This window comes from Ylistrum balloti, unplaced genomic scaffold, assembly GCF_031769215.1.
Source record: "Ylistrum balloti isolate Yb309-2 unplaced genomic scaffold, AGI_CSIRO_Ybal_v1 Utg370856, whole genome shotgun sequence".
Classification (NCBI taxonomy): Eukaryota; Metazoa; Mollusca; class Bivalvia; order Pectinida; family Pectinidae; genus Ylistrum; species Ylistrum balloti.
Window position 1 is genome coordinate 423078 of NW_026782491.1, and position 16427 is coordinate 439504.

The 16427-nt window shown below is 33.7% G+C and overlaps 1 pseudogene; it reads right to left on the reverse strand.

Moving 5' to 3' along the window:
- Nucleotides 1–1445: 1445 nt before the first annotated feature.
- LOC132559102 (uncharacterized) lies at nt 1446–14018 on the reverse strand (annotated as a pseudogene).
- Nucleotides 14019–16427: the final 2409 nt, after the last annotated feature.

Sequence of the window (16427 nt, forward strand, 5' to 3'; positions counted from 1 at the left end):
CATACAGAAAATGAGAAATTTATTTATTAATTATGGTAATAGCCTTTCAATATTATCAACAATCTTGACACGTGTATCTACAAGATAAGTACATTTAATGACGGGTGCTGTTTAATTCAAAACTGCCATGGCATTCTGCATTTGCCTCGCAAACCGTAAGCTATGGCTACATTATGTCAATTGAAACATGCTACCGTGCTTATCTCTGAAATCACGGAGAAAAATGTCATTTCTATCGTAAACTATTTTATGTCAAATTAAACAATTTAGATCACTCAATTCATTTGATGTGTGTTGTGTTTATTGTAGTCAAAATACATGTATAAGATACACTTTCAGTATGTGTTTCCAGATTATTTTCTTAGTTAATTGTATCCTCTCCATCATTCCTTGTGCTCTATCATCGTCTGGTACTTAAATATCAGTTAAGCTATACATCAATACCGTTATTAACATTTTTTAAACATTAATTTAATACATATATAGGCATGTTTAATCATCCATTGAGAGGGAAATGAATGCGTTCAAGGTTGTAATTTTTACATATATCAATCGATTGTAAGCATGGTTAACCATTCAATCAAATCAATTTCAAATTATTACATATTTACACATGACCTTCGGTGAGAAGAGCCGTAAGAACTTGTTTTGGAAACATTTGTCTTTTTTTGACAGAAGATTTGTTTAAATAAATAAATATCCATATGATTTGCTTAATGTAGAATTCTTCTCTGTGCCGTGAATGTTTCGTCAACTTTCGTGGATTATTAATTATTAGTTATGATATCATTTATTGCAGCCTTGAAATATATCACAAATTTAACATAAAAAACATATAACAACGTCGCAACCGATGGCTTCAAAGCAAAAAAAAAATATTATGGACTTTCAAAAGAATTAGGAAGCTTCCACATTCGTACAAGCCAAGAGGAAGGGTTATTAAAATTATTAACTGTGATCAATGATCAAGGACGTTTGGAACCGCTTCCAAGGACAGGACAGGTGTAAATGATTTGTTATTAGCTATTGCCGGAGTGTGATTAAGACAAGAACAGAAATAAAATATAAGTATAAAGTTATGTGTTTTGTATTAGCAATGCCCAGGTACATATATAATCACATATTACTATCAACATTCCAATTTAAAAAAACGGAACAAATTATAGAATTATTGACAATATTGTCAAAGTATCGTTATCAGAAGATGGCGAAAAACACATTAAGAAGTTACCAAGTAATACATATCATTGTTAACTCAATATAAACGACATATTTTGGTTGCTTAAAACAATCGTGCGAAAATGTATGCAATATTGTTTAAATCTTAGCTTTTCTTGTCAGTTAAATTTTATTTAATAAATATAGATGTATGTAATTTCCTGATATAAAATATCAAAATTGTTTCATACAAAAACAATTAAACAACACAAAACATATACATACGTTTAGAGGTTGACAGTGACAGTGAGTCCGCCTTTGTCGAGTGTAAGATGCTGTGTCTTTACAGTTTGGCCGTTGTGTTTGATTCGGATTGTGTAATCTCCCATAAACCCTGATGCGTGTACTGTATTTCCGGTCAAAGATTTAGTCACGTGAGTCCGCCATGTTTGGTGGAAGAGCGTTTGATACCTTCGTCCTGCAGCATTGGGCTAAAAAGCAAAATCGATCCTCATGATGGTTAATAATTCAATATAAAGAAAAATCTTTTAGCAAAACATACATTAAAATACTTATGTACATGTATATCTATACGTAAAAGGTTAATGTGTGATATCTGTTTTTTTTTTCTTTGATTTGATTTGGCCTTGTTTCTTAAAAAAAATTGCATCCCTACATTAAGTATAGCTCGGTTACATATTGTAAATTTTGTGCCTTCCTTTCGCCTGCACCTTTAGAACACATTAAATGCGTTACCTGTACATTAGATCCTGTTGCTAAAGCAGAGTTAGGTAGCCACAGTTGTCCATCCCAAAATCCCCACAGCAAAACCCCTTCAACTGCAGGGTGACTCATGAATAATGTCATCATATTTTCTAAAGCATTAGCCTTCAGTGCTTCGTTAGCTTCATTTACCGTGAACTCGGTTATCCATATTGGGAGTCTTCTGCTATCTTGTCCAGTCGGTACTGGACGTAACAGAGATAGCATAAAACAATAATTAAAATACATGATCAAACATTATGGTATATTAATATTATTAGATTATGACAACTTAGTAACGCGGGTCCAAGGTTTCTTAACAATCGATTCTAGTGAAATGAGAACTGCATTTTAAGTGAAATAAATCAAAACGTTTTAAACAGTTAAACTGATATCACGTATCAATAACGTCTTACCACTGTAAACGTACGAATGCTTATTGCTGCTAATTTGTGTGTGGCTTTAATTGTGTGGCAAGTATGTCATTTTGCTGTGTATTATTTTCTTCCTTTCTGTCACATTTTTATTATGGGCTATCATGTTTTGCCGAGGTCGTCAAGCTCCGCCAATTACTTTTAAAGAGTTTTCTTTAACGATATTACCTTTCATCACAAATCAGTTTAACCAGGAAATGTATCCTTCAAAAATGTAAAGATGTTGCGTTCTTTGTCTATATATTCTGAACTCAATATCAAGTGATTTCTTGTTAAACTAGGGTAAGTCAGCTGTACTCTACCATCCTTCAATGACGAAGGGACAGTACAACTTTCTTTCTTTAATGATGTAAGGGACAAGAAAATGTACACGACAAACCTTTTATGACGTAAGGGCAAATAAACGTACAATACTAACCTTTTATGACGTAATATCCATGTGACTGTTTGTATGGCACTGAATGCCAATGCCATATAACGGGATTCCAGCGTTCTTCAGTTCCATAGCTTGTTGCTTGTATGCCTAGTTATAAAGCAATCAGACTTATGATTCTATAAAAGTATGAAGACTGTTGAAATCTAAGATCGCTAAGGGATAATGTAGAAAAGATCCTTAGCAATCAAAATAAACCAATTGGTACTCGCATCAAAATATAATGTCGGTTTTTTTTACAGATGTTTTTCAGTCAGTAAGAGGCATTACTTTGTTGATGAAGTCAACTGTACAAGAAAAAACAAGTGCATAGTATCGTTCAATGAAAATTTAGCATTAAATACTGTCACGCACACCTGTATGTTTACCTGTGCATTGTTATTGAGTTGGTCACGTGAGCGGGTATGCGAGTGTGAGCGGGACAGTGGACATTGACTGTCCAGGTGACCAGCACGCCTTTGTTCTGTTTTCGTTACCTGTTTGCCTACTTTATGGCGTGAGTGACTTTGTTTAGTCGTAGAAATGAAGCCCAGACATCTGACTGGGCTTCACATGATGGGTAAATCACCATAGAGCCTACAGAAGGTCAGCACCGCTGGAGCGCCAGGTCTTCGCCGTGCAGTAACGGGACCGACCAACATTACATCTCAGTTACTCAGGGTCTAGGTCAACTGCAAAGAGGGATTGTCTCCAGGGACAGGCTGTCATGTAGCGACTCGGCTGTAATATGTAAGCTAGTCACCGCCCTATCAGTGAGGGAGTTTTCATGATACGGTTGCTTTGTCAGCAATTCGTCTTTGTGTTGGGAACTGAGCGAGTCGTTCCTTTACAACTCGGACTTTGTCAGTCCACGGAAGCTGTTTTGCGTGCACCCTCCGTGTGCACTATTCGACACATTGGAGATGTTGATTGTGAGACCACCTTGTACCTTGTCTGTGAAGAGACTGTAGCCATCTTTACTGTTAAAGTGTATGAATGGAGAGTGATTGTGAGTGTGACTGGGTGTCTGTAGTTTTCATGTTCTTTATGTTAATAAATTTGTGTATATGTTCATTTGTTGTATACTTGTGTTGATTTCCTGATATACTGCACAGAGGCCCGTCCCACGTTACAAATACAGCGAAACGAAATAATGAGTCAAAATGCACTTTACGTATGTTTCGTTCCCAAAGACTCATTAATGATGCTATAAGCCAGAAAGGTTGTAGTTACTGGGGTAAAATCAAAATGTGTTAAACCAATTTTCAACAGAGATGCAGAGTCCCCATATTTCAGATTGCATATTTTCAAATATGAAGTGATTTCAAAACAAGGTCAAGTACAAATGCTTATTATGTACCCTGCCCTAATTCAAATGAAGAAAACGTGAAATCGATGTTGATAATTATTTCTTATGTGGAAAAATGCTTGATGGCTTTTAATGCAAATCTCCTTCAGAATAACCATAGTAGTAAAAACTGTTACAACCTAAATGATAAGAAATATAGATGATAAAAATACAAAGATTGCAGCGGCTTAAGAGATGAAATATGTTCAATCACATTACATATTACAGTATTTCTTACTGTGGTCATCTGACTTGAAGAGGCCACTGCGTATTCATTCAGAAACAGTTTCACTCCCGGCTCCGCCTGATGGATCCAGTTGAACATCTCCATACTTATGTTTGGGTGACCCGTATGCTGCTCAAAGTACATTCAGTGTAAATTTTCGTTGTATACATCCCAGTGCTCGAGACTAACCGTGTGATATATACATCATGTAGATAAGTATTGTATCCGAAAGTATATCAATTTGATGGTAAAGACATATAATTTCAAATTTGAATCAATTATTTGATTCTGAAACCATTATTTACTTTCGAAGTAACAAGATAGTATACCCTTAATGTAATACGCTTTCTGCAATAAAAAAATACAAAAAAGTCGCTTTAATAAGCATTGACAAGTATGAATAATGTTTGTAATTCACTATATCACGTTGCAAAAAAGACGTAAAAATCACATTGTTTACATAAAATAAATACCTTCCTCTAGTGCGTGATATGACATCATTAATATGTGTGTGCATAGCTTGTATCAGTGTTGATTGTCCCATTCCGTCAATTCAATCAGGATGTGTCCCGTGTGTCCTCCAAAACATGATGTGTCCTCGGACCTTTACACTACAAATAAGTCGCTTAAGAAAATGATTTAAAATGTCTTTATTATATCACTTAAATGTCAGCATGTCACAGCAGATTTCATATGCAAACCATGAAAGTATTTCGGTAATATTACATATAATTTATGATGTGTTTTGGACCACTCTGCTGCAATCATGTTTAATGCAGAATAACCTTCGCGATCATTTTCTTTGGAAATCTCCAGTCGAGTAAACCATTTATTCTTTTAATCATTAATTTGTGCCAACTAGAATCTTATGAATGTGAATTATCAGTGGTAAATTACAATTTATCATTGCAAGTATCTTCAGCTGCTTTAGCTTAAAGTGATCACTGATGCCAGTAATATTATCGAAATTGTGTTTCGTTCAAAGATAATAAAAAGAAATAAACCTCGCTTATTTCCAATAAGTAATAGTGATTGCATTTTGAATTGAAATGGCATATCGTCATTGTTTATTGTTCAAATTCTTTTCACGATTGAGATATTCAATAAAACTACAAATATTACCCTTTGGCACGGAGGGCATTCACAGCTCTCATTGGTTTATCCAGATTTGGTTGACCCTGAAATGAAATATTTATTTGTAAATTAACAATATATATCTACCATATAGCCTATCGTTATGTTTTCTATGCCATTTATATCTAAAAGTAAAAACATTTCTAAGCAGCGGTTTTGAATGACAATGGAATAAGATATCATAACCTGTTGATGAACGCAAGATCGAGAAGTTGTATATTTGTATGTATTACTTGCCTGGCTCCATTCCATCTGTCGCCATTTAAGAGCGTTCTCCAGTACTGACCACTCAAAATTGTAGAAAAATTGTTGGTATGTATGATACGACGAATCGACGATCTTGTTCGCTTCTACTACAGACCCAAATGCAAATTTGCTCTTCGTCTGTTGGATCTAAAAGCGCCAAAACGGAAAACGTTATGGACAAGTCAGTCTGACCGGTTAGTGGGTGTATGTGGGAGAATGAGGTTTTAAACATATGGAAATTTAACTTTGGTTTCATATCAAATTGAACAACAGTGTTGCAATAAAGGTTGAGCAAGTGTTATTCTAATAAAGTTACCTCAACTTGGTAGCCGGACCCATGCATGTTGTGCAAACTGAAATATAATCATATGAGTTTGGAGTATGATTGTGTTGACATGTTGGTATTTCCTTGTTTTTATTTTACGCCAAATGTTTTTCTGTGATAAAGCATGAGGTTATTTTCAAATCTTTTTCATATTATTCGTTATGAAAAAAAAAACTGAAAAAAACAAACAAAAAACAAAACAAAACAAAAAACAAATCCTGGCCCAAAAAAAGTTATCGTTATAAGTAAAATTTTATAATGAATTTTCCAAAACATACGTTTCAAATCAAATGCAAGAATACTTCCTTTATGTCATGTATGTATCGTTTCTCTCTGATTTTGTAATGCAATATTATTCAACCATCATTTGAACTTTGCAAATGAAACCTATTTTATTTCTTTTATCTCAATGTCATCAAGACACGACGTCATATTATTTATCCCTCAATGCTAAAAATGTGTCCTTTATCAGCTCATCAATTCATAGACAAACATTCAAGAAAAAGTCGTGAACAATCTCTATGAATAAGATAATATTCTCGTGCCCAGGTAAACATGGATCTATATCACATATCTCTGATATGGCTGCCTTGCTGGTGGCAGATTTTGCATCTGTTATTACCAGACGTGTTATCATCGAGAATATTAGTGTTCTGATATATGTAAAAGATAGATATGTACAAAAAAATACCTGTTATAACAATTGTAAAATGATGAAATTAGAAACATAGTGATTCCGCGAGACTCTTATAACAGAATATTGTTACGGATATATTCTAGCACTATCGCATAGACATACTTGATTGTGATTGGAGCTTTTCTTATATTGTTTATTCTAGCGTTGGCCTCAGATTTCCAGTTTGCATCATATGGTAGAAGTTTGAAACTTGCAGAATCGACGAGATAGTTCACTTCCGGTTCAGCGATTTGAATATATAAGTAAATCTGATGAAGATCTGAAAACAAGGTAAGGAAAATATATACAATAAGTAGAAACTAGTTCTATCAGTCTTTACGTTAATTAGAGAAATGAAATGAAATCTGTATCCAAAAGACAAAAATATTCACATACATTACATTCATTTTGAAATGATGTTTTAGAAATACACAATATAATCACTTACTGTTTGGAATTTTCAAGTCAAAACCAACGTTTACCCAGCCGTTATCTGTCCGCACCTTAGGGCTATCACCAAAGTCGTGGTACAGGTCATGGCCTGCAACATTAAAGTAAGAAAATCATCAGTATTTCAGGTGAAAGATCTCCATGTGGATAAGTACTGAAAACAAAGAGATAAGAAATAACACAAGTTTACTGATGACCGACGCATTTCAGTAAAAAGATTAGTTCTAGTTAAAGATAAGATATGAGACTGATATAAGTGAAAGTGTAGAAACATGACCTATCAGTTACTTGCAAGGTAATTTTGAGACTGAATTTTTAAATTGTCGGCTCTAAAACAAAGTTGTATCCAGTTGCAATTAATAAGTGAATTATAGAGGATAATTCATCTTGTCATTGATACGCATTGCTTCTATCAAACGATTAACAAATATTGCTAGTTATAGTTACCATTGATCGTCTCCTTTACCTTGACCTCGACCTGATGGAACATGTGACCTTGTGCCAAGTTAAGCAGTTTGACATGTGCACTAAAGACATAACTTTGACACGTTAATGGTCTGGGCTATTCCAGACCAGCTGTGTTGTCTGGAACATATACCAGCAAATTTGACAGCAATTAAAAAAAAAACAGCAATTAGGTTACGTGGTCACGCGGTGAACTGGTCAGTCGACATTTCTGGACCTCATACATAATTGTGTCAAATACGTCTTTTCTAGTGAAAATTACATCCATTTTTTTGCGATGGAATAGTTATACGTATTATAATACCTTTGGTTTAAAAACCTGTGATTATTTGCGTACGGAAAGTGAACTTTTGGACATTTCCACTTGTAACAATGGACTGAGTCAGACCACAGTGACTACTATTAACCGCGCTTCGTATATACGTTTATAGATATACACATTGTACACGGACAGTTGGGTTTTTTCATACGAAGTAACACGATATACATATAATGAACTCTTTTGAATATGAAGATCGGTAGTGGACTTTTGGCATCTGTATGGTGCCGTTTACCGGTCGGTGTTACATTCACTTATTACAGTGTTTTTTGGTGTTTTTCTCTTTCTTTTTTTGTTTGTCTTCCATTCTTAAAAGTGAGGATATGTTTACGTATGGATGTGGATATATGAGTGCAGGATTTATTTTCGTAAAGTAAGGTAATGATGATATATATTTTTTGGGGTTGGATGTGTTTTGTGATCACAGAGAGACGGTTTCTGCCCAGAGTAGCGTCCCTTCCGTTAATAAGCAAGGAACGATAACTCAGGATAGCTATCGTGCTAAAATTTCGGCTAGACTTTTGTTGAATTAGTTTTCTACTCTCACAGAAGTAATTATTTCTAGGTAATATGTCGTATTAAAGCTAATGAAAATAGTATCATTTTTAAAAATATATTATACAATGCATTTTGTTTGAATGGGGAAAATGGGCTTATCTCGAGATGAACCCCCGGTAAAATATGCTCCGTGCTTTAACGATTGATCTTTTTTCTTCCCCAAGTTATTCTATGCTTATATAAAAATGGATATTTGCAAGTTTTCCTCTTCAGTATCGGTATGTTTCAAGTTTATTCCATGATTCCGGAATATGATCATACGTGCATAACTTTATTAGTGTATAATTAGAACTTCCGGTTTCACGCCTCTTGTTTGTGGTGCTTCCTGTCTGGTGGAAAAGATGTGTGTATCTCAAGAAAGAATGTTTTGTTATGCGTGAGTTAATAGCAGTCAACACTTTTTGACCTTGTTATATATGTTTTTAATTTATTTTCTTCCTTGTTTCAATCGTTCGTTTCTAGAACTTTTCTCATCTCCAATCTCACTTCTATTCCTCTTCATGCTCCTGTTCCATTGCTATCACCTGCATTGCACAGCAATTAACAATTTTCGGTATGTCTGAAAATATAACGATTCTGTGGGCAAACTGTCAAGGTCTGGGTAACAATTTTAAAAGACAGGATGTTTTCAAATATCTTCGAGATAAATCTTGTAACCTTTACTGTCTTCAGGACACACATTTCACACCGGAGAAGGAAGATTACATAAGAAATGAGTGGGGTTTGCAGTGTTTTTTAGCTCGTATAGGTCAAATTCTAGAGGCATTGCTATCTTATTCAACAAAAATTTCGAACATAAAGTATTTAAAGAGAAAAAAGATCTAACAGGGAATTTTTGGGCCTCAATTTAGATATAGAAGGATCAAGAGTTTCTCTCATTGTACTATATGGTCCGAATTCAGACTCCCCTGATTTTTTTGAGAAAATATCTGAAACCTTATTAGAGTTTAATAATGATTTAGTAATAGTATGTGGTGATTTTAATTTGGTATTAGACCCCAATCTAGACTATGATCAGACTTATAGTCAGGTAAACAATCCTAGATCTAGAGATAAAGTTTTGGAACTGATGAACACTTTTAATTTAATAGACATTTACAGAGAACAACATCAGAATACTAGAAGATATACATGGCGAAAGAACAATCCTATAAAACAGGCAAGACTAGATTTTTTTCTTGTGTCTGAGGCTTTAATAGATAGTATATGTCATGCAAGTATAGAAGCAGGGTATAGGTCGGATCATTCTTGTCCAAAAATTTCTTTAAAGTTTAGTGAATTCAAAAAAGGAAAGGGGCTATGAAAATTTAACAACTCTCTTTTATCTGAAAAAGACTATCTTGATGTTATAAATGAAACTATTTTAAGAGTGAAAACACAATATTGTTTACCTGTTTATAATCCTGATAATTTGCATATGATCACTGACGAGTCTATTCAGTTTTTAATCAATGATCAGTTATTTTTAGAAACACTTTTGTTGGAAATTAGGGGCAAAACCATCTCTTATACATCTTTTGGGAAAAAACAACAAGACCGTAGAGAAAAAATACTCAGGGATGTTATTCAAGATTTAGAGGATAGGGAAACTGTAGATATAGAGGAAATTAGTCAGAAAAGAAAAGAGTTAGAAACAATAAGGTTACATAAGATTAAGGGTAATAATGTCAGATCAAGGGCAAAATGGCTGGAAGAAGGAGAAAAACCTACAAATTATTTTTTTAATTTAGAAAATAGAAATTTTACTTCAAAAATAATCAAGAAATTAGAAAGAGATAATGGGGAGGTTATTACAAATCAGGATGAAATTCTTAATGAAGTCAAGTTATTCTATGAAAAGCTTTATACTTCAGACAGTAACATAGAAGATATTGAATTAGAAGATTTCTTACAGGGTTTTGAGATTCCAAAATTGAATATTACAGAATCAGAGAGTTTAGAAGGGTTTATTTCACTTAAAGAGGCATCATCAACTTTGAAATCTATGAAGAACAATAAAAGCCCTGGGTCAGATGATTATACTGCAGAATTTTTAAATTTTTTTTGGAAACAACTAGGTATTTTTGTAGTTAGATCAATAAATTATGGCTATGAAGTAGGTAGATTTTCAATTACTCAAAGACAAGGTATTATTACATGCATACCAAAAGACAATAAACCCAGACATTTTATAAAAAATTGGCGTCCTATTTCCCTTTTGAATATAGTGTACAAGATAGCCTCAGGAACAATAGCAAGTGGGATTAAAACAGTTTTACAAAAACTTATTAACACAGATCAAACTGGATTTTTAGCGGGGCTTTATATGGGGGAGAATGCAAGGCTAATTTATGATATAATGCAATATTTAGAAGAAAATGATATACCGGGTATGCTGCTAATGATCGATTTTGAAAAAGCTTTCGACTCCGTGTCATGGAAATTCATAGGTAAGGTTCTTAATTTTTTCAATTTTGGTAATAATATAAGAAACTGGATTAAACTTTTACATAACAATACAATGTCAGCTATAAATCAAGGGGGGAATCTTTCTTCATTCTTCGGTATTAAAAGAGGCTGTCGACAAGGGGACCCTATCGCACCCTATATATTTATTCTCTGCGCTGAAATACTAGCAATTCGAATAAGGAATAATAGGAAAATTAAAGGAATAAATGTTAATGAACGTCCAATTATAGTTTCTCAGTATGCTGATGATAGTTCTCTTACATTATATGGTACAGAAGAGTCTCTTAAAAAATCATTAAATGAATTAAATACTTATGCTAAAATATCTGGATTAAAAATGAATTTAACTAAAACACAAGTAATATGGATAGGTAGCAAAAAGCATAGTAATGACATCTTATTACCAGAGATAGATCTTCGCTGGGGGGAGGAACGTTTTGTACTTCTTGGAATAGAATTTCATGTGGACCTACATCGAATCCCAAAGTTAAACTTTGACAAAAAGCTAGTTAAATTAAAGTCTATTCTCAATTCTTGGAAAAGAAGAATTTTGACACCTATTGGTAGAATACACATTATTAAATCATTATTGATATCTCAGTTAAATCATCTGTTCATTTCCTTACCCAATCGAAGTGGAAAGTTTCTAAGTAAACTAAACGTTATCTTATTTGAGTTTCTTTGGATGAGTAAAACTGATAAAATAAAGAGGGATGTGGTTGTGAAAAATTATATAGATGGAGGGCTCAAGATGGTACATCTTTCATCATTCATAGATTCACTCAAACTAGGCTGGATCAGGAGGTTACTACAAAAACAGGGAAAATGGCAGGAAATACTTAAAACCTATATAAATATTGATTATCTCATCAACTGTGGTAATAACTATATAAGAATGTGTCAAAACAAAAGTAAAAATCTATTTTGGAAAGATGTTTTTAAAGCTTGGTGCAGATTGAATATTAAAGAAGAACTTAAAAGGGACAAGAAACAAACTTGGTTAAAATTACCACTGTGGTACAACTCAAATCTGAAAATAGGCCAAACACATATTTTCTATCAGGATTGGTACAACTGTGATATACTATTGTAAGCGATCTGATAAAGGATGGAGACACACAATTGTTTTATACTCAAAATGAATTCAATGAAAAACACAATATAGAGACAGATTTTTTACAGTATTATGGTATCTTGTCAACAATAAGGCAAAACAATATCCCCCACAATACAGGTACTGACTTTCTGCGTCCTTTCTTAACTTTAAGCCTTGAGATCTTTTCCAGACATAAAAAAGGAACTAATGATTTTTACAGTGTACTTACACAAAATGAGAGTTTGCCAACTGGTACAAGAAAATGGGGAGAATTGTTTGATTTTAATGATGAAAAATGGAGAAAAATATCTTTAATTCCTTTTAATGTTACTAATAGTACAAAATTCCAATGGTTTCAGGTAAGAATTATACACTATATCTTAACTACGAATGCTTACTTATATAAGGTTTATCTCTCTGATACCTCTTTATGTGTTTTTTGCAATTTAGAGAGAGAGACAATTATACATATTCTCTGGGAGAGTGACAAAGTACAGATCTTTTTGCAATCTTTAGCAAGTCTATTGGAGGCATTGATAATTCCTTTCTCTTTTAATAAAGAATCATTCATTTTTGGATTTTTTAACACCGTCAGGGGCAACTTGTTGACTTGATAATGAAATCCTACTTATAATTAAGCACTATATTTACAAAACAAGATGTCCTAACAATACACTTTCAGTAAATGCTCTACTAAATAATATTAAGGATCACTATCATGTGCAAAAATATGCTTCATTTAGAAAAGGTGAATCTTCATTCAGAAAATTCCGAAATGAATGGGGAAAGTGGACTAACCTTCAGTTATGATTTCACTTCTTACATATTTTTAACACAGCTTGAAGAGTTATGACCCCTTGATTTTTTTTTTTTTTTTTTTTTTAACAAGACATTACTCTGAGACTATTTGTTATTTTGTTTTTACTTTCATAGTTTTGTAATCGGATACCTTTATAGTATGTATTCATGTCAATCGTAACTTTCTGCTGAAGGTTACTCTTTCTTTACTTGCATGACAGTGCTAAGCAGATACTGTCCTCATAATATAGAATGATTATTATTTCTTTTAAGTAAAAATGTGTAGGATAACTTTTTTCTTGTTGCTTCTGCAATGCAGACAAATAAAATGGAACATCTTCCTAATTTCTTTTTCTTCCTTAATCCTTTTTTTTTTTTTTTTTTTTCTCACTCTCCCAACCATCTGTCGTATGCTCTTCTTCCTTCTTCTTCAACTCTCCTTCCTTATGCCTTTCTTCTTCTTCTTCCAATTTCTTCTATCATGAAATACATATGTACAACTTTAAAATTTAGGATATTACGATGTGTAGCGTGAAAGTGTGTGTAAATGCTGATGAAGAATATTAATGATCTTGTGTATTGTACTATGTATGGACGAAAACATGAATAAAAAAATTATAAATTAAAAAAAAAATTGACAGCAATTAACACTCCAACATTTAAATAGTATACATGATCAAATCTCTAGAATTTCCGTATCTAAATATAAATGCATATGAGTACATTATCCTAGCCTCACAATGAGGATATTGTCGCTTAAAGCATATATATGTATGTTGCTGTGAATTATAATATAACCTTAGCAGGAACGTAACATACTTTTTAACGATTGACTTAACATCTGTGGCTGTTTTTGAACAGATGTGCCCATTTACACATTAATTATATAGTTAGAAAATATGAAATTATGAAGAAACTACTAAAATAATTTGAAATTTGACTAAAATGGTAAAATATCAATGAATAAAAATAAAATAGTTATACCTGTTTGTTATTTTAGCACTATGGTGCCCATGATAGCTGGAAGTGCTTCTTGACAAAGTGCATGCTTGGCAAACCCAGTTTCCGGGAAATGATATGCTCTCAAAATCCGGATTTTTCAGAAGCTCTGTATCACCATAGATCAAAACGACAAACGAAAGCAGAAGGAAGAGGACGTCCATGCTTGCTTGTTGTCCTGATAACACTAGTGGACGCAGAATGTGTCCGGATCACAAAACTATTGAATCAAATAGGAGGAATCATATCAGCTATCTTATCTTAGAGTTCATACAATGTTTCACATATCCATGTACATAGAGCCATGGCTGACATAAAAGTAGATTCTTTCCCGTTTTTATCTTGCTCGTATCCTTCTCTTGAACTGAGATGGTTGTCTTTATAGATCGTCAAAGAGATGAACTCGGTATACGTGTACTGAGAACGTAAAACATGTAATAAACCAAACAACCACCATGGACTCGACTTCCTTTCAAAACGGAAGTTATTAATATATCTGAAAGTGATATTAAACAACTTTGCAAGGTCTTTGTAACCTATTTTGATAAGCAAGATAAAACAAATCAGTCAACAAGAGTGGGGCAGATATATCCCTTGTGTATGCCAGTGGTATCGTGGGAGATCATACCACCTAATTAGAAATACATACTTATTGTTGACAAAACTTTAAAAAACAAACACTCGTTATGGGATTTGTTGGTTTATATAAGGTATTTTTGTGCAAGGTATTAACGTAGGATGTGGCTACCGCACAGAACAACATGCAGAAACCGATCTACACTATTCTATACCGATCGTGTTTCGAGAAACACAAACCGACCATGGCTAGGATCAAATCACACCTCACATCTTCAACGGAAGTGTAAAAATCCAACGATGTAGACCTCTCGGGGCTTCGACATACTGTTGATAGCTTTACAGAATACTGTCTTGGAGCGCAAAATGCCAAATATTTCTGTAAAGTCTAATCATTTCTGAAGGGCGAATTCGCATAATAGGATTTACAGTTGTAGTCATGACTTTTAAAATGATTAGTCATTTGAAATATAATTGGCTCGGTCTGTTAATCACATTGCAATTTTCCACTTAAGCTGATTAACAGAGAATAACTGCTCGCTACATGATATAGTTTAATTCAGTATTTGTATCTTCTGTGTCTAATTCTTAATTTGAATATAAATGGTGATATTTACTTTTTTGTCTTTTCTACAATCGTTTCAATAACTATGATCCTTAGCATTATCGCTTGTCACATACCATGGTCAAGTGATAAATAAGCGGTTTGAAACACCTCTTTTTCTACAAGATAGCTTTGATAGGTAAGTTACGCATGCGGGAACAGGCAGGAGTGATAGTCATTTGGAAGCGCAAACAGGTGATTGCGTAAGTTAAGACCTATGATAAGTTACATAATAATATTATTTATGAACGTAGTGTTTGTGTTTTGTTTATTTATACATGTTCGACGTGTATATATGAGTGTATGCGGCCGGAAAGAATGTAAAAAAAATATATTGTTAGATTTGCAGTGTAAGGTGTTAGGCAAAGACATTTAAATGTGCTGTATAGAAGTTTGGGTTTATGTCATATTAAATTCATAGTTGGCATAGATTTATATGATTTATGGTACCGATATAGACAACCAATTAATTTAAGCGTATGTATATTGTCGCTTTCCATCCTTGGGCTCACAACGTTTATGGTTGACTTTAGATCAGATGCGTGTTGTCTTACAGATGTCGATACCAAAATTACACTTACCACCAGTCATCGTCCGATGATATACTCACCTGAACCTGTGTGGATTGGACTCGAGTGTGTGTGACTCTTGCTGTATTTGTTAACGTATCAGAGAACCACATACTCACCTTCTCTGACTGACCAACGTCGTAATTGGTTTTCTTTTTGCCTAAAAGCGACTAGTCTTTGTAACCATCATACACCTTTCGCTGGTCTGTGTGACCGACTCATATCTTTTATTGGACTGTGTGGCCAATAGGAAATGTCTAATGATTGGAAGAGATGATGTTTGACGAGAGCATCTGTGAGTTCCAGGTTCTATATATGCGTACCATGCCATACGTGATGATGCCTTAAGCCCATCGGAAGTTGCAGTGACTTTTTGCGTACTTTTAGTGTTTACAAATTCATTTACCTAATTGTATCATTAGTCACTTATCGAGAGATAGAAGGGAAAGAGAGAACCATCTCGCATGTGTGTTTTGTTAAGTTAATGTGTAGACTGTAATTATGACGTTTTGTAATTAAATTTTATATTTTAAGGGTAAACTGCCAAGCAATCTCGGTCGGTTCTCTGTACACTGATCAGTCTTAAAAGGACGTAACAACTGTATGGTGCGGATTAATTCATTCTTTATATTCTTGGTTTTGAAAGTTTGCCTTTCTTTATTTCGGAACATTTCCTTCAGGCTGCTAATGCCAATATAACATAACAAGTAGATCAGAGATTGACGTTTCGATGAGTATATGGTCACCTTCATCATTATTGTACAACCGAAAAAGTTGATCGATCCTTACCATCTGGTACACTGGTACGTAAGACAGTGCTAGTA